At 30.3% G+C, this 21,551-nt stretch overlaps 1 protein-coding gene and 1 non-coding gene across 3 annotated transcripts in view; one reads left to right on the forward strand and one right to left on the reverse strand.

Annotated features, from left to right (window-relative positions):
- LOC100875784 (neurotrimin) overlaps positions 1 to 21,551 on the reverse strand; it is a 247,487-nt gene that overhangs the window by 177,284 nt on the left and 48,652 nt on the right. The gene's annotated exons all lie outside the window — the stretch shown is intronic.
- LOC143265603 (U1 spliceosomal RNA) lies at positions 8,652 to 8,814 on the forward strand. The gene has a single exon (XR_013040251.1). It is a non-coding gene; the product is annotated as a U1 spliceosomal RNA (small nuclear RNA).

Consider the following 21,551-nt stretch of genomic DNA (forward strand, 5'->3'; position numbering starts at 1 on the left):
ATAGTCTCATAAGTACTTTCGCAATGACATTGTTTGATACAAGTACCTTTACGAATGATGTAACAAGTTATTTCATTATTATTTTGTTCTCGAAATGAGAATCCATTATTTTATTTCGAGATACAATATTAAATTTTAAGGTGTCTCTGAAGTACTCATAGTCTCATAAGTACTTCTATAATTGCATTGTTTGATACAAGTGCCATTACAAATAATGCAACAGGTTATTTCATTATTATTTTGTTCCCGAAATGAGAATACACTATTTTATTTTGAGATAAAATATTAAATTTTAAGGTGTCTCTGAAGCAGACAAGCACTTTTGTAATTATATTATATTACAAGCATTATTACAAGCGCAACCAGTTATTTTGTTATACTATTATTTCGTTTTCGACATGAAATTCTGGTATTTTATTTAGAGATACAATATTAAACTTGTACAGGGTGTCTCCGAAGTAAACATAAGTACTTTTGACATTGTAGTACTTGATATAAGTATTATTTCAACTGAGATAAATTATCTATTTTATTATTATTGCATTTTTTAAATTAAATTCTTTTATTATTGTTTCGTTTATGAAATGAAATTTTGTTATTTTGTTTCGAGAAATAATTTTAAGCTTGTATAAAATGTTTCTAAAGCTAATTTGGACCCTTTTGAAATTACACTTTTTAACATTGGTATTTCAAGTGATACAATAGGTTTCATTTCATTATCAAATTTTTTGCATGAAAGTTTTGTATTATTTCACTTTTAACACGGAATTTAATTCTGCGTTTATACTCGGACTTCGAAATCGAAAGTAAAACATAATTGCTTAATATGTAATAACATTGAACGTCCAGTGTACATTGGACTGAAAATGAATTATTAATAATTTTATTTCGATGCAAAGTAATTTATTAACTAAAATCGAAGTTGTTTTCGTTTGTTTATTACGGAACGAATTGCCTTTTCCCTCGTATTGGCTTTGATAAAACTATAAGTAAAGTAAATTTTGCCGAGTTCGGGATTTTTATTCGTCTCTGATACGGAGTTATCAGTCCTAATGCAGTTCAGAAAAACACTAGCGGTCCTCTAGGGAATGATAGCGAACCGTATTCGCGGTTTTGATTGGTTATCATATCTAGTATGGAAGAAAGACAGAGAGATCATTTGAATAAAAGAGGAGGACGCAAGATGAGGTCGTACGTCATACGTTATAACATATATTTAGTATGTAGATTTGTTATTATTGTATGTAAATATATTTTGTTATTGTATGCAAATATGTGACGTGCTATTTTTATGTGTACATATATTGCATATCTGTACAAACATATGGTACATGTTATTATTGTATATACATAAATATCTCATGTGTTATAATTGTATGGTAAACATGTTATATGATATAATTGCATGTATACATGTTACATGTGACAATTGTATGAAAATATCTTACATGTTATCATTGTATGTAAATATGTTATGTATTATTGCTACATGTAAAACATTATATGACATCATATGTAAATATGTCATATATTATTATAATAAATAAACATGTCACATATCGTTTTTACATACATGTTAACACATTATACATTATTATATGTTATTTGATATTGTATGTGAACATGTCATATGTCATTATTATGTATAAATAAGTGATTTGTTATTGCACGTAAAAGTATTATTATAATAATTTTAAGGAACAATCTTGTACTTTATTTCCTTCATTGACGAAGAGATCGTAAAAGATTTATTATTCATGCTTCCAAATACGAATGCTTCCTTATGAAGATTAGCTTCTGCGAAGACACCTTGTATATTCGATCTATACCACGTACGCCAAGGATGTCCCATAATTTGAGATACCATGGGTAGTAGCAAGGAGAAGTATTCTTCACATTTGTGCACGTGAGTGTACTACAGGTGCTGGATATCCTCTTACTGAAAATCCAGCGCACGGAACTCGTCTTTTTAGACCAAAGTCGACCCAAGCTCCAACAATTTTATAGACATTCAATTGCCATAAACAAAGAAATACAAATCGTAAACTTATAGCTCCCATTTTCATGCATAGTCAGAATGTTTCATAAAGTGTATATTTTTTGTAATTTTGTATCTTTCTTTTTATATGTAGGAAATTCATTCAAAAGTTAGAACTTTAAGTTAGTTCAAAGTTAGAGGTCCATAATATAAGTACATAAGTGCATACATAATAAAATAACATTATTTCATAATAAAATAATACTTTCTAAAAAAATATTAATATTAACATGTCAGATACTTGTTACTGGTCATTGAAGTGTTGAAACAGTTATTTTTATTATTTTGTTGTGGACACTTTTCAAGCTATTGCAAGGTTTGGAGAAATAAAACGAATGTTTTATTATAGTAATTCAAGAGTATATCTCAATTTCAATCGCATTTATAGATTTTATCTTTTAATGTATCCTCTCCATATTACATTTACTATCTACCATATAGTAGATCTACCGGATAGTTCTATCCGTTTTCGATACACTTACGTTTCATTCATTAATACTTACTGAACAATATAATTTACTACTGATCTTACTCTAGCGGCAATTTGTGGATTTAAAAAAAATCTATCGAATACATCAGTTCCGAAGTTTCGAAATTATCAAATAATTCAATGTTAAAATTTTCAGTTTTCAGATTTCGAACTTTTTAAATATGCATATTCCGGTATTACTAAATTCCTCAATTTCCAAATTTAAAAATACTTTAACTTTCAGATTTCTAAATTTTTAAATAACGATGTTCCGATATTTCAAAATTTAAATTTTATAAATTTTCAAATATAAAAGTATCTAAATTATCAAATTTAAAAATATGAATGTTTCTAAAAATATCTGATAATTTAAAAAATTCCCTGAATTTCCCAAAATTGGTCATTTATATTTGTTTACTATCCTGAACTAATATTACTACATATAGTATATCTACATACTACAAGCTAAAAATATAGATATTGCATATTATTTTAACCTCCTCCATAATTGAACAAAGTTTCATTCTTACTATTATAGCTATTGTTAATTCTGGACACCTTCGATCCGCTTCGAGATCCTCTTTAAACTTTACTTCATAAAACTTTATAATTACAAAATAATGAAACTACAGAGCTTTAAGAATATTTCTGTACGTCATGCCAAAATATCTTTTGACAGATTATACATAAAGAGTGTGTAAAGAGATTATATATAAAGATCTTCTTCTATTAATTCTATTACACTTAAGAATCGTTACTCAAGCTAGTTTAACAAAAATTTTCTGACTTATCACAAGACGTGCACCACATTTCTTACATTTCCAAAAACAGAAATTGTATAGATGCTTTATTATATGTATGCTTTAATAATTATCACACAGAAGAAAATATTAAATTTATTATATTAAATGTGTCATAATTGTTGTTTTCGTTTTATTTTAAATTAAATTTTGTTCAAATTAATCTTCAAAAAATATTGCCAAACACTGGCGACATTTGACTACGTAGGCAGCCATTAAAGTGTTAAAATAAACAGTTTCAACAAATAATTTGTTGCTATTTCACTGAAAGCCGTAATCGATATCTGTTTTGAATTTTAAACTGTTCTCCATTTCATTTTACTGTTTCTATATGTGGAAAGTTTCAAAGCCATTGTAATAAAAAACTTCATGAAAAATAACATCAATTACGATTCATTACATAATAGCTTTTGGTATATTGGAAACTTTCACGTTGATTGGAATCCGTCATTATGAATGTTCGAATTGAAACAGTCATTAACACTGTTCCATTGTGCAGGCTTTTTGATTAACAAGACGATCATGATGGCCTTTTAATTACCTTGCTAATAAAAGTACCAACAGAACCCGGAAAAGTATATTGATTAACTTCTATTGCATCAATAATTTCTTGTTGTTAGATATTGTTTAAAAACTTGTAATATTTTTGTAAGAAATTTAAGGACAAAATGAAGGTATGTGTTAATCTTCACGCATCTCATACATTTCTTCATTTGTTCATTTTGAAGATACAAGTTACAATTTCCAAAAAATAAATTCAGAAATATTATCAATTAAATAGTTCGTTAAATTATTTATCTTTGTGATTACGCAAGTTACTTATAAACGAGTGGAACGAAAATCATTTAGCTAGCTCATATACATTTCAAATGAAACGAAGATATTGGTATGATATACAAGGTGTCTCACAATTAGTGTAGGTTCCTGAAATGGGGGGTAGCTAATGTGATTCTGAATAAGATTTCCCTTTGCAAAAATGGGATTTGAAGCTTCGTTTTTGAATTATTAAGGAAAAACATGGACCAATCAGAGCGTGAGGATTACGCCCACTCGGCCATTAGGCTCGAAGGCGTCGCTTCCGCGTCTGCGCCCCGTAATCCTCGCGCTCTGATTGGTCCGTGTATTTCCTTAATAATTCAAAAACGAAGCTTCAAACTCCATTTTTGCAAAGGGAAATCTTATTCAGAACCGCGTCAGCTACCCTCCATTTGAGGGACCTACACTAATTGTGAGACACCCTGTACAGGTTGTTCATTAAGAATACAAATTATTTGTACTCTAATGATTTTCTTCATATATTTTTTCACCTAATTCTGAAAATGTAGCACTCTTCGAACAGAAAACATGTTCAAATTACGAAAACAGCGTGTGAAGAAATAAATGTTCACAATTGTATCTGTTTTCGCTCAAACTTATTTACAAGGAACAGAAAATATCGGAACGAGGTAGTGAAAAGCAGAAAGATAAATAAAAATAAAAGAAAAATGTACTCGTTACATCTCCCCTGCAGGAATTCACGTGAATTATTGCTTTATTCTCGTATTAAAAATAAAACCGTACACCAGAGTCATATTTATATTTGCGATGTAAATAACATATCCTCCCGAAAATCTTGTAAATAAAATTCGTTTTCGGCAAACGAAGTAATATTTCCGCCCGACGATACTTGATGATATGATTTTTACAAAATGCACCGCTTTACAGTTGTTCTACGCTGTCGTCACAACTCATGAAATTTATTTTTGATTAAAACTAAACCGATGTTGACTGGTCGAAGGTTAATAAAGCACGGATGGCAACGAAACCGGAGTTATTTGAAGTATACGAACGATTTTAATGGTTCAGTTTTCCGTACACGAACTAAATAAACCGACGGGACATTGGGACAGTGAAACAACTACATACAAGAGGTTAGTTCATGGCACGAAAGTTTGTCCTACTACTCATTGTGTTTTGGTTGTTTGTTTTTGTTTGTTCTGTACTAGCGAACAAGTTTCCATAACGTGTTACATTTATTTAATATGCAGTTCCGCTTCGACTAAATGACCAGTGTTTCGTAACTGTTAGTAGCTTCATACTGCTTGAAATTTGTAAATAGTTATTATGCGGAGAATTAGAAAAATTAACACTTCGACAAGCATCGATTACGCATCGTTTAAATTTGTATACAATTTTAAGAATATTCTTTCGTTTATTTTAAAAATAGTTATAAATGTTACGTGAATTGATTTTAATTCATTTTTAATGTGATACAGAATTGAAAGAATATTATTAAATATTCATTGCGAAAGAAAGATTGAAATATACGAACGTATAAAATACGAGTATTAATACTTAATGCAGGGATGAAATTCCTATACTTGTAATATTTAAGTTATATAAAAAATCTGTATGTATAAAATCTGTATCTGTAAAAATATGTAGAATGTTAAAGATTCAAAATCGTACGTAAGTCAATGAGAACTGCCATCTGAAACATCTCGATAATAGAAAATAGTAAAGATTCAAAATCGTCGAGAGAGTGCTTCAATGAGAACTGCCATCTGAAATAACTTGTTGATAGTGGAAAATATGTAACGGGAATCTTGCTTTGATGTCTGATGCGAAAGACATGTGAAAGAACTTTGTTTTTTTAAAGGGACATCTTTTAGATCGATACTTTCCAACATTCCGTGTAAGAGAGTATTAGGGTGTAATGCCGAAAAAATCAATACTTCGCTATTTGAAATTTTCAAACATCTCACGACCTATTTCTTTAATATTATATTTTATTTAAAAAATATATTGAAACTTCATTTATGTACAAGTTTAGTAAAAATTTAAAACAGCAATAAAAAAATATTTTATACAATTAAATATTTTATTCGTAAAATATGAATTGTATGGCAGGAAATTGATATACCATGCCTTAACAGAGATTAGTTATTGTTCAAATTGTATACGCTATTTATTTAAACGCAGAAAGTAATTTTAAGGTTAAATTAGTTTGAATAAACGGGAACTTTGAAAAATTCCTCGAAAGAAGCAGCATATTTCATTATATATCCGCAAATTTGTCGTTTACATGACTAGTTAGGAACTTTTATCAAGTTTTTAACGTAGAGTGTAACTTCTTCGCAGTTGGGCATATTTCATGCTTTTCGCGTTTTATCCATTGTTCATCGCTGCAGGCTAGCCAAGCTGGTTAGATAAATTAGTCGTTTAATTTGCGTTTAATTAAAGTACGACCCCGTTGCTCTTCTCTAACAGTTTTCCCAACTAATTCTGTGATACCTCATAATTGTTAATGTAATTAATTTATCTGGCTTTTTTAACACTGTTTTTATAAATACATAATAATACTTTTTATAAAATTCTTTTTCTTAAAATAAATATATTCAATAATCACATTCGTTAAATTGAAGTTTTATAGCATACTTGTTATATCGAAGTTTCATAGCAATATTGAAATATTTGTTAACCAAGAAAATTCTTTTAATGACTTTAAATAAATTAATTTAACAAATAGAGGTTTTTGATATCTAGTGACTGCAATTGACTAATTTGAATTATGAATCTTTTTTCAAATTTTGGCGAGGATATTCAAATATCATGTACCACAACCAAATATTATAATTTCAATAAAAATATAATAAAAATTAAAAATATAAACGATAAGTATTACAAAAATTTCAGTAATTGTTCATTTTATAATTTTTAATTATTCACCAAATGATTTCATCGTGCCCATATTGTATACACAAGCAATATTTGAATCGTAATGCACCGTTTATACATTCTATTTCAGATGTCACGATTAACTGGTCGTAGTATATTATATTTATTAGCTGACTAAATCGCAACTAATTAACGCACAGCATCACAGAAGAGATTTCATAGTTGTACCGAAGAGCTCAATCGTCAACGCTTTGGACTTACCCTGATATTGATTACAAATTCAGATAACATAATGAGCTAACGAGCGATAATTATCGCGCTCTGCCGACCAAATATCGACAGGTGATTTAATCAACTTCATACATCCATGTAATGTGTGTAGACACAAGCTAGGCAACCCGTAACACATTTAACTGTATGGCCTTTGATCACTATTACATTCGAATAAGATTTTAATAATGTACTGTGTAGATACGTTTAATTACTATCCTTTTTTATTTTTTAAATTACTTATAGTCGTATTATATCAAATCATTTTTTACTGAGAATCATTTTTTGTATGGGTGAACAAATAGGATATTGGTTTATGTTGTACAGATAACATAATTGATTTTATGCGAGTGACAAAATAATTGTATTATAAAAATAACGTAAAATAATTGCATTATAACGATAACGTAAGATAATTGTATTATAAAGATAACGTAAGATAATTGTATTATAAAAATAGAATAAAACAGTTGCATTATAAAGATAACATAACTGATTTGTTATAAATGTAACTAAAGAGGGAGGCTTTATAATATACTGTATGCACATATTGATTGTAATCGAAATATCAAATACGTCTTTTCAAAGCTTCTTCGTGTTACACTTTTATTCTGTTCACGTCCTCAAACATTAATAATATTATTTTATACAAATACATTTTATTTATATTTCCAAATCATATCACCTTATACATAATCTCTATACCTTTGCACTCAAAGACAGTTTAACTGTTTGCAAACAGCGACTTTAAAACTTATTAGAATAAAAGTTAAATGAATTCTTTTCAGTTTATTATTTCTCTACTAATAATTTCCACTATTGTGTACTTTACTATGCTATACATCACACGTGTCATATAGAATCAGTTAAAAAATGGTTATTTCAAATTATTGTATTAAATAAAATGGTGACTGAGAGTCACCTCTCGAGGGTTAAAAAATGAACACATGTCACAAGATACATACAATAAGTATTCATATCAAACCCAAAAATTATAGCAAAAATATAAAATAAATATTAAGTTGAATCTCTCAAATGAAGTCACTCTGAACCTTAGCAATTTTCAGTACAATATAAGTTAGGATAAAAATTAATAAAATATTAGCATACGACAATAGTTAATAAAATATTAAAGAGTGAACGTAGATATAGGATTCTAAATGAAAGTTTTCAACGCACACGTTAGTATAGTCAAAGAAACATAATTCCGTGAGAATGCAGAGTTCGAATAGCACTGATTCATTCATGAGAGTGTGAGTGAAGGAACGATTCTGCTGTAACGGTTACGGCACAGCCGGCAGCTTAAGCGGCGTTTGGTTCACATTTTCGCCGCTATGGTGCGTTTTCGACGAACCGCTCTCTCGCTGGTAAAAGTACCGCCCTGGTTTATAAATACCCTCGAGGAGGGTAGCAAAGCATACTTACCTGGCGCAGAGGTTACCGTGATCATGAAGGCGGTTCCTCCAGGGCGAGGCTCTTCCATTGCACTACGGTTGAGCTGACCCTTGCGAATATCCCTAATGTGGATATCTCGGGCGTACAATTTTTGGTAGTCGGGACTGCGTTCGCGCTATCCCGGTATAATCTTATTCGAAAAGTAATTTTTCAGCTTTTTCTTCAAAGTTCTTTCTAACTTTAAAATACCATTTTAACTTCCAAATATTTTTGAGAAGCTCCTTTATTTTATTAAAAGAGAATATTTTGCAAGGGAATTTTTTTAAAAATAAACCTAAAGTGTTTTTTGATCTTAGAGAATTTTCAGTCTTCACATATTACAAAGTTGGCTTAAAACTATTTTCTAACTGTAGTAACAATTAGTATTTTTTAACTAAACTGTGGTTTAGTAAACTATAATACTACGTCAGTAAAAGTAATATCTCACATATCATATAATACATATGTAATTGCATATCATGTAATATTTTTAAGTTCATCTCGATATTTTCTTAAATACAAAAAGAATATGTGTCACTATTTGTAAAACGTGATCTCGATTTCGCCATGAAAACAAACTGTTTTCGGATTGCGTTTTTACTGATACGTATTGTACACTCCGTACCCTGAAACTCTTGGTGTAAACCTTTTTTTATCAGACAGTTGCAAATGGACGAAAAATCATGTATTGTGTTATAGGTAACACTCTATGCAGTGAAACAAACAATAGTGAAGCAATTATCTCTTTGCACTCGTGGGCTTTTTCGCTGTTGACAAATGGCAACCTTAAAATCTTTTAATCAAAACGTTTGATGAATTCGCGTGAAGTTATTTCTCTCTTATTAATTGCCGGTATTTCCTGTTTCACTGTATATATCATATAACACTACAGATTTAATTAAAAATACGTATTTCATTTTGTTGTATTAAGTCGAATGTGGGTCACTTTTCGAAAAGATTGATAACGGTTAAGTTAGGTTAGGCTAGCTCTAGGAAGAATGAGAATAACTTGAAAAGAATTCATCAAGTTTTTCGATTAGAAAATTGTTGAATAGATTGAAATACTTTCATGTGCAAAGAGTTAAAGGAATATGACCATTAAAATTTCTTTTACGATTTATCAGAAAAAATGACAGTATTTCTTTATCTATACTTCCATTTTCTAAATAATTTCATTTCGAACATTTCTGAACTTCAGAAATATCGTAATTTTTTAAGTAAATGAATTTTATCAATTCTTGTGGTGCTATATTAAACACTGAACGTTTTGTTGTTTCTCATTTTACGAATTGTAATATTTTATTAATTTTCAATATTATAATATAAATGACAATAAACATAATTTTAACCCCTTATCTTTTAACTCGTCAGGTACGTCAGTCAGAACAAAATAATCACACCTACAATATTCAAAAAGACAAAGAAAGTTTAAATTGTCAATTTGTTATTATGCAATTCTTGACTATGTTAATTATAATTAGACTTGAACTTCAAATTGAAGTAATAAAAATCGTACTAAAATTTGTCATAGTTAAAGTGTGTCACGACTCGTCAAAATATAACAAGGTTTTAAAAAACTATATACATTTCAAGCAGAAAAAATTTTTTTTACAAGATATCTTTGTACACATACTACCAGGTCCCATTTCTCAAAACAAAATTAGGTAAATCGCTTAACAACGTTATAAGTTACTAGCACCCACGTTCTAAGCCCACTTTTTGTGCACAAAACCAGAATATTGTAAGAATAAAAAATGAAGATATTATCGGTCGCTCAACCGAGGTCTCTTACTTCACTTTCATTACCATAAACACTAAATGACTATGCGAATTTATTAATCTCTTTTTAAACCATTTCTGTCGTCTCGTAAGACGTTGGTTACCGAACGTGACTTCCACTTTTCTTTCCCCAGGTGCCTCGTATCAAACAGTGGCGTGGTTTTTTAACAGTTACATATTTTGCTGTCTTCTTCAAGAAAATAAAAGACAACTTGACATTTTTTTAGTGTTCGTGAAAAGCACTTTTAGCTAACTTAACCTACAAGTTTTTTGGGGGTTGTGCTGGTTAGAGCTATCTAGACTGCAGTGTTAAGGTAAATAAAGATTATTGAAATGTTAAGTGCACTATAGTTGGTGTTAAACTCATAACTCGATCTTTATGCAAATGTGATTTAGGTTAATCACATTAGAAATGTAAGCTGCGTCACGAGTCTGACTCGATGTTATAAGCCAAGGAGTTAATATGCCATATGATAATCAAATTTGGTAATATTAAAATTCACGCATCTCTTAAATTCTCAAGTTTCCAAAGTTTGATATTTATAAACTTTTAACTTTTCAAATTTTTTAATTTCTGTACCCTTAACTTTTCAAATTTAGAATTTTCAACTTCCTAAATTTTCAAAATCTTGAATTACTCTATTTAAATTAATTCAAATCCCGAAAATCTTTATAAATCAACAAGTGAGAGGACACTTCGCTCGCCACATTTTTCTTAAAATAGCTTTTGCTTCATAACTGTACATGATCATTGATATATACGATAAGAACGCAGAAACAATTTGAATAGTTCTAGAACCATAGAAGTATTGTATATTATTTTTTTACCGAGTTTACACATATCGAGATTAGTGTGGTAGATCGAATTAAGATTAGGCAATATGCTTGATACGAAAGTCGTAATATAAAATTAAAATAATTTCTGTGTTTGCACAATTTCAATTACTAAATTTTCGCAGTTGTAGAAAATGTTCATATTATTCGTGGCAGATAGACGTGCTTGTGCAGTGCTGTGACAGTGTGATAAGCGATGGTAATCTACTGACGACCGAACAGAACCGCATAACAATCTCAGCGGGAAACCGCTTAACAACAGACTTGGCGGGTAACTGTCATGAAAACCATATGGAAATTTTCGAATATCTAAGGGTATACCACACTTTATGAGATAATGTTGAAAAATGGGTATACTTAGAAACTTAGTGAACTGAAGATAATTTTAACGAGAACATGAAAGGAGTTTTCAAAATATTTTTTAAAGATTAAAAATCTGCAATTAATGCAGATAAAGGGGGATATAAGTGAGAAGTATTCGAGATAACAATGAGTGCAACATGAATTAAGTATAGGAAAGAAATGAGTACAGAATTAGATTTTAAAAATATTATAAATATTTTGATAAGCATATTTTAAAAATATTATAAATGGTGACAGATTGTGTGAGATATAAATCAAGTTATAGAAGAATTGCAAACATTATTTCTTTGAATTGATATAATATATGAATGAGTGATTCATTTTTCATAATATCTATACAAATTATTTTTCCACTTACAGCATTATTTGACTTTTATATCAAATTTTATTAAAATCGTCTGAAACATGAAAGTGATTAGTAAACAAGAAGGAATTATTATTAGTATTTTACTTCTCATAATTTTTACAAATTATTAAAATTTGGGTAGTATTTATTATGTGTACAATTAAGGTGATCCATTTCTGTACAATATAAATTCAACAATTCACTGTACAAGTTAACTGTAAACAGTACTATTTATTTCCATACCGCATTCAATTTGTGTTATTTCATATTCCATTCTTACAATATTGTCTCTTGAAATAAATCGACTACGCTTTTCATTAGTTGCATACAAAATTATATGGAAATTAAATAAGAAACAAAAAACATTTTCAGGTAAAAAAATGATCGGCAAACAATCACGCTTGTAACGATAAAATATCTTTCATAGCAGAAAATTCATGTTTACCGAAAGTGTAAATATTACGTTAATTTGCAACATTTCGAGATGTACCGTGAAAATAACCAGAGAAACCGCTAATTCCAATATGTCGGTAAATACGTGTGTATAAATAAAAGTTACCAGTGTATGGGATTTCAATCCTATAGAACATTTATTTGAACATTGTCCCGTGTTTCGAGTCAACGCACAATGGTGTATAATAGATGTGGAAATGCGACACGTCGATAAAATGGATTACTACTTTTACTGTTTAACGAGATGGAAAGATAAAAAAGGAAACAATGAAAGCGGCAAGCATGAAGTAGACTCCATTAAATGTTTGTACATTAATCTTTCTGACTCGCTAACGCTATCTACAGAATTCAAATCAAATATCCATAGTTTATGTATTGATGTCTTAACTTAAAAAAAAAGGCTTGTAACCTGAATCACATTCTTCAGTGGAATATTTGGGTACATTGTTTTTTATCTAATTAAATATTGTTATAGAATAATGCACTTTTTCATAAAATTACAGACGACATTTTATAGGTTATTAAATAAACGAAATTTTGTTATTAAAAAGTTTTCACAATATTCTTTATTTTACAATACATGTTAATATCAACAGTAAAGGTTAACAAACATTAATGACATTTCCATTTATAAAGAATTTATTTGTTAATAATTGTATTTATTATCCAAGTGATACATCTTATAAACTAACTTTTTGCAAAATATGTCAGGAGAACTATTTCTTTGAATTATGTGGAAGTGGTACTGAATCATACTAAAATAAGTAGGTTCGCATGCTATGGATTTTCATAAATGTTCCTACTAATTTAATATTTAAATCTGTTATTAATTTCCTGTCAATTAACAATAAAAATACTAATTCATATGTCAAAGTATTTCTTTATTTATTGTACTACAAGAAGTTTCAAATACTTTACCACGATGTTGTACATTTATAAAACCACTTTATCTTCATAATATTTAAATTATTCAATAAAGAGCATTCATCCTATTTAAACTGTTGATCAGTTAATAATAATCTATGGAAAAGTATTATCAGTGAATAATAATCGACCAAAATTCAATGGTTTTCATAAAATTTCATCGAAACAAAATTCTGTGTGTATTTGGTGCGGGGTCCTTTCTTTGATAAACAATTTAACATGCGAACTGTTGGTAACAATAAGTATCAGCTATAATCCGTGCAAATATAGCGATGTTTCACCCGTTACGAACCCCTATTGTCATGCGATAGTCGTGCGATTTGACAAATGACGTGCCATTATTGCGATATCGTTTCGTCAATTACATCGTAGCAGGATCACACGTTCGTGTGTATTTCGCAATTAAAAATATAAGCTTGTCGAGTCGTACATCATCACGAAATTATAACGACAAAAATCGCTCGTCACGGTTCGTCGTTCGAAATTTAAATTTTAAAATAAAACGACGGTGAATTCTTTAATCGTTTTTTTTTAAACGAAGGTCATGACGAATAATTTCTTTATTACGGTAAAAATAAAATTCTTGAATAGAAGAAAATGTTTAAATAGAAATTTTAAATAAAACAAAACTGCCAGCAGTAAAGAATAATTACAATTTTATACAAATTTCAAATTTAGCTTAATTCCAATCTTATGCAAAATGTTTTAAAATAACTGGATTTTACTGAAATGTATTAAAATTTCGTCGAATATATTTGTACTCGAGAAATAAAAAGGTTATTCATTCTCAAATCTCTCCTTTTTACTGAAATTTATTCGAATAATCCCAACTCTGATTTTCATCGTGTTTTACAGGATTTTACCAGGAACGGTAGAAATATCACAAAGAAGTTTTCACAAGCTGAAAATTCTAGTTTTAACAAAATTTTTTAGGACGATAGTACATTCAATACTTAGTAAATTTTAAATTATGCAAAAAACAATTTCTTTTCGATCAAAATATCTTTTGGTACATTCAAATTATTTCTATTTCGTTTCTTCGATATATTTTATAAATCATAAAAAGAAGGAACAAACTTTTAATGATAAAAGTAAATTATATAATTTTTACTTGGGGTAAAAAACGAATGTACAATTATACACATGTGTACAAATAAGAAAATACACGAATGCTAATCGTCGGAATTTTTACCTAGCACTCCACACTAAAATACTCTAACCTGGCCTAAATCATTCTTAAATTAAACTCAGAACAGTATAGATCGATCCATTTCAAGGAGAAATTATATTAGGTACTATAGATATATTAGGGAGATACATATTTATTACTGCAGGTATTAATTTGGTTATGTTAGGTTATGTTACTTCCGAATAAGAAGGAAGGACAAAGTTTCTTCTACTACGATTTAAAACAAACTTTTCAATAATAATCAAATATTACAAATATTAAGTTTATCGTGAAATATATATTTGTGATAGATTTTTAATAATTACTTAGGAAGTAATGAGCGACAGAAATCTTTTAAAGATTATTTATAAGAATGTTCTTGACAACATAAGATCGAAGTCACTGAAGCTTCCTCTAAAGCAAATATTTATCCAAAGATTTATTAGTATACTAACGAGCGAAATAACAAGGTTTGATATTCGGTACATATACTTTTGTACATATTTAAGCATGATAATGCGATCAATTATTCTGCAATAATCATTCCTTTACATGATATCAATCGATCGTAATATGCTGAATAATATATGAGTACATTTGAAGCACGTAATATATTCAACATTTCATATTCGACGCTGATTAAGAATATTGATTCTCATTCGTTCATTCATTCGATTATATAAATGGTAAAAGTATGTTGCTTTTAAGGATCGGCACAGATACGTAATTTATAGTAAATTAAAGACACAAGTTAGTAAAAGTATCACATCACAAATTCATTATTTACAGAAAAGATTTTAAGACTTTTAACTGAAAAAACAGATATTTTATATCTGTATTCAATTAATAGTTATTGCATGACTATGTTATTCCATTAAAATGATACAGGTACCATTTTTCTTTTCTTTTTCATTCCTCATTCATTCTGTTATTTTCATTTAAATTAAAAATACAATATCTTTTGATTATAATATTTAGTCGAACAAATCATTTTAAACAAAATGTTGCGAAATTTTCTCATTAACATTTGGTACACTTTATACAAACTAGCAATAGTTAGAAGCTATTTGAACTGCGGGACAAGTTTGTTTTGTACGCAAATGTCTAGAATGTAGTTCTACTTCGACATAAGGTTGTTTTTCGAAGAGTAAACTAAAATTTAACATGCAACGAAAAGAATAGCAGTTCTGATAAGAGACAACTTGTAATTTATCATAGGAAAGTTGAAACCTATCGAAAAGTAGCTATTAGTAACAAAGAAGCGTACAATAGCAGACATCGTTAATAGACATAAAAAAGAAGACTGTATCAAATTTAAGGAACAAAAGGAATCTCGAATTTTGAATGGAGAACGAAAATTAATACGTACTGAAAAAAATCTGCATTGTAATACTGTAGAATTAGCTTCAGAGATTTATTATGAAAGTGGAAAGAAAATCAGCCTGAAACCGTGCGTAGAATAATGAGAAACAATGGGTATTATGGGTGAATGGCAAGAAGACCTTACATTAATGACATAATTCGGAAAATCTGATATCTAGAAAATTTGTAAAAAAATCTTGCAAATGGAAGGATATTGTATTAGAAAAATTTAAAAACTAAAGTAAAATTTAGAATAAATTATTATAAAATAATCAGTATGGTATAAAAATCATCCCTTACCATATACAATAACAAATACAGAAATATAGTGGTTGAATAATAAGAAGAAAATCTTACATTAATAATATAAATCGGAAAAAACAAATATCCAAGGAATTTATCAAAAAATCTCAAAACTTGAAGGATGGTATTTCAAAAAATTTAAAACCATAAAAATTACTATAAAACATGTTATCACAAAATAATCAGTATGGTATAAAAATCCCTTACTCTACAATAGAAGTACTGCAGTCCAAATATAAATGTAACTGTATCAACTTCTCCGAAGGTATTAATATACAATATCAAGATTTGAAATCATAATAGGTCGTGGTTACGTCATTAACCGGTCCTTCGACGGATCTTCGAGCCTTCTTCTGGCAGGCTTTCAAGGGAAGGTTCGGAATTCTAAATATAACATGCATATTGTATTGCCGTGGTCGAACATAATGAGTCTTCGTGGCGACAACGGTAGTTTACAAAGAAATCGTCGGTCAGATCGTGCGCCCGTTCGTCGCAACACCTATGATTTGCGACGAAACAACCCCCCACTCGACCGGTTCACCCCCTTTGTACAACGATGAAAGTTCATGCGAATTGGTTGTTGGAGAGTGTGCGGTTAACTACACGTTCGCGTACCATGTATCGGGTCAAGTTGAGTACAGTCCGTATCAAAATTAAGATCACCATCGAGATCAAGAAAACGTCGAAGTGTCGTTCAATTTCGTTTTTTGAGAACTGTGAAGATTTTCACGATGCCTCGTTTGTGAGGCATCCTATACTAATCAGTTTTATCGAGCTAAAGGCACGTACAAGAAAGCGTACTGGTTTTTGAACATCTTCGACAGGCGAACGTAAAGAATCGTGGTTGCTGGCATGAAGGCGCGTAGAGGAGCGTAAAGTGGCTGGTATGTTGTTGCACGAGAGTTTTCTTGCTCGCGTGTGCACCGTTGCATGACGTCCGTATTGCATACAACACGACGTCGTCCTTTTCTTACCTGCCGAACACACAGATGCCCACACTGCCAATATTAACCCGACGATTCCTGACCGCTTCTAGGAATCGTGCTGTTTTCGGGCTAATGACGTCGACCTAAGATGGATTTAATAACGCACGCGTCACACGCTTCGATAATGCTGATACGCTTTAATCTTTTCCCTGTGAACGAGCCACGATATCAAACAAACGTAGACTGATTTTTCTTCAATTACGGACTTGGATAATTTTTTGGAACACCTTTGCGTTATAATTATAGAGATGAACGATATTTCGATTTGTAATGTATTTGGGAATGATTTTGTTAATCGTTATGTATCTTGTTAGGGTTACCTTTCTTGTAATTGCTAATTTATACATTTTTATATTCTCGAATTCTTGTGTTTCCAAACTTTTACATTTTTCGCAGGTTGTATTTTATATTTTAAAATGTATGTAAATAATTATTATACTCTCAGATTTCTGAAGTTTCAAGTTTTAATGCTTGAGTTTCGGTATCTGCAAAGTTCTAAATTTTCCATATTTCTATATTTTCAGATCAAAATATCTCAATGTCCCAAATCTAATATCCCGAATTTCTGTATGTCTAAAATACATCCCCTATTTCTAAATTTTCGAAATAGCTGTATTACGGAATTTCTGTACTCCGCAGTCTCAAATCCCTAATTTCTGTCTCTCTAAAACTATATAACCTCAATTTTTGCATTTTAAAAATTTTATGACTTCCCAGTTTCTAATTTCACCTTTCTACATTTTTTAAATCGCTATATTTTCACATTTCTATACTTCCAAATTTTAATTTACCAATTTTTATATTGAATATCTTATATTGAATAGAGATTAAACATCTCTCTATCCCATATACTATTGCACAGACCCTACAAACCAATAACCACCCCCTCTTCACTTAATCTGCCCATCACAGACGTAAACCGCTTTAAACTCAAATATATCTTGACACATGTCATAGATCGGTACAAACTTCTTCTAATACATCAAACAATCTTCTAATGTTTCTGTACGTACTTCCATAGATTAACCTATATAATTTCTTTACATAAATTAGACCGATTAGAACAAGAATCATTGTAAGAAACGTACTTCTTGATCAGCTGTCAGATACAATATTTCGTGTTGGCTGATATGTACAAACGTGTTTAAATTTTCTCATGCTTTAGCAGTGCGAAGTTTTACGTACTAGGAATTACGAGGGAAGTTTTAATTACATACTTGCATTAGTCATGCACTGCATTCAACGCGTACTCGTGCACAGAAGTGTCTGTAAACTAGACCAGTTTATGAGTCTTCCATAGAAAGCAGGTGTATACGTATTACCTGACATATGATAGCTACTCTCGTCGAATCATCCTAGATTACCTTAATTTTCTCTACTTCAAGGAGGGGAATGCGCTTGATGTGATTATCTTGGAAGTTTCTTCACTTACAGGAACAGTAAATAAAAGGTAAATAATGTAACTGTAACGATTAATGACAGTGTCACGTTTGCTTTACATAGCTAAGTTTTAAGTATTTAACTAAGAGATTTATAGAGTCTTATCTAAACCCCATATTTTTAAGGATTTATTTTTAATCGCAAGAGACAAGATTTTCCGATCCAAAATTTTCGATAAAGGCTGAGATATGTGGACAAATCTTTTTTCAATATCTCTCTTGAAAAGAAAATCTATATGGAGGTCGAGAGTAGACCTATACAGGTGGACAGCGCATAAGTGCAGCGTAAGCTTTCTTTGGATAAATATATGTGAACTTGAAAGTTCTGAAATTCTCAAATTTACATATTTTCAAGTTTCTAAATTTACAAGCTTTAAATTTTCTAATTTTTAAAGTGACAAATGTTTCGATTCTCAATTTCGAAAATTTTTGAAAACCTTGATTGTTCTAATTCTGAATCTTTGAAGTGTTTCTATTTGCAAATGTTCCAATTCTCAATCCCTAAAATTTTCCAAGTTTCAAACTCTCAAGTGTTCCAATTCTCAATCTGCAACATGTTCCAATTTTCAAACTCTCGACTGTTCCAATTCTCGATCTTTGATGCTACAGAACTTCCAGAGTTCGACACTTACAAATTTCTATGCTTGTGTGTTAACAAATTTCCGTATCTTGTATTTCTAAATTATCGAATTCCCAAATTTTCCAGGTCCAAAATTCTAAGATTTTTCAATTAATAAAATTGCCAGACAAATACCTAAATTTCTACATTTCAGAATTTCTAAGCATATAAACTTTTAAATTTCTAAATCTTCAAATTTGTCAAATTAACAAATTTCTAAACTTCTCAATCTTCAAATTTATCAAACCGTGAAATTTCTAAATTCAATTTTGGAATCTTCAGCTTTCGAAATTACCAAATTCCTCATTTTTCAAATCCCCAACTTCTCAAGTGTCTAAACCCTTCAATTTTCAAAACCCCTCAAATTTTCAACTTTGCAAACATTTGAACCACAAACCCTTAAATTTCCAAACTAAAAAACCACGTAAATTATTATACTTCGAAGCACCTATACTCGATGCATTTAGAAATTCGTTTTTTATTGCACGAAAATTTTGATATCGAACTGTACGAAAGCTCGCTGCATTTCTGTCCACATTAATGCAAGCAAATTCACTGGTCAATGAAATCGATTCGACAAATCGTTTTAAACGATGACACACAGAGCGAAAGCGGAAGTAGGAGGAATCGTAGGATGAACACGCGTATTGCTTCGTTAGGCGTTTTCCGGTCCGAGTCAAAGTAATCTGGTCCGAGCAAATAGGATATAAACGAATTAACAATGCCAGTTACAGAAGGCCATTTGCATCAATGCATGCACGAACAGCGAATAAAAACGGCGAGCCTCTGCAATCCCGAGGCGCGTATTCAAATATACATTTTCTTTGTGTTTTTCAAACTATCGAAAAAAGGTGATTTCTTGAATTTAATTTGGCGTAATCTGTACAATATTTTTGTATGTTAATCGTGGAACAAGATTTATAAATACATCAGAAAAATTTACTAACTATATAGGATGATAAAAAAAAAATTAATGAAAATATAATGTAAAACGCAGTATAATTTTCTTGACTAGCACTATTATTTTTTAAACACAGAGTGCGTCACGTGATATAACTAGTTTTGACACATAGGGTGCGTCACGCAATGTAACTAGTTTTGACACACAGGGTGCGTCACGTAATTTAACCAGTTTTGACACACAGGATGCGTCACGTAATTGAACTAGTTTTGACACACAAGGGCATCACGTAATTGAACTAGTTTTGACACACAGGGTGCATCACGCATACTGGTTCTATGCTATTTTAGACTCAATTATTCTAGATATTCTACTCAAGAAGTATGTGGTATGACAATATATTGTTTCATTTTTATCTAAAATAAAAACATTCGACTTCGTACAATATCTATTACTCGAAACTAGAATAGTATCATATGAGTCTATCACTTTAACATGATATATAAATGTGATCAATGCTCTAGCATTAAACATGATTTAAACTGATAATCATCAACGTCCAAAACAATATTCTAAAGCTCATTATATCTAAGTCGGCTAGTCGGGCAGCTATCCCTGTGAGTGACACCGTATCTTCAATGTTTATCAACCGCCTGTTGCAAGAGACACTAGAGCATAACATTTGCTTCCTATCTCCCATAACAATTCTGTCAAGGAACATCTAAAATTTCTGCTTGGACAACTAGGTAACGGCGATGGTTGTTGGGTCAATGCAATTCTGTGCTGTCGCAACTCAAATACGTAGACATAATGGATCTTCTAGGAACCCAGGAGTTGCAGACCTCAAGATACATTTTCGATTGTCTTTCGACAAATTAATATCGACTGATTGTTTGTCGTGATGCTCGTGATATACTTTCTTCTGTAATTTGCGTAGAAACCATCAAATCGAATGGAGTCATGTATATTGCAGAGGGATAGTGACATGCACGGAGCGAACGAAGTTAACCCATTAACCTATCATTTTCTCGGTAGGGAGTTTAATTATTACTGTGACGTTGAGGCAAGTAAAGAAGCTTGAAATGTTTAAATCTTAGTGCTCTTTAATTATTCACACTTTTATTGCACCTAACTTTACTTGAAATTTGAAAATAAAGAAATTTTATGTAGATGACATATTTAATTTTACTCCGACAACATATTTTATTATCAGATGCTGAGGTATACGGGTGATACAAGGCCATAATTGTGTCCATAACAAACAGAGTTTTTAAATATATCTTGAATGTGTGAACCACATGTGACTCCACATGTGGTTTCAACTGATTAAACGAATCGATCAGACTTCTTTCAAATTTGATCCTATCATTTCGTTTAAGAGTTAAAATTTGATAAATTCAGCTGTA

Source organism: Megachile rotundata, chromosome 1 (assembly GCF_050947335.1).
Source record: "Megachile rotundata isolate GNS110a chromosome 1, iyMegRotu1, whole genome shotgun sequence".
Classification (NCBI taxonomy): Eukaryota; Metazoa; Arthropoda; class Insecta; order Hymenoptera; family Megachilidae; genus Megachile; species Megachile rotundata.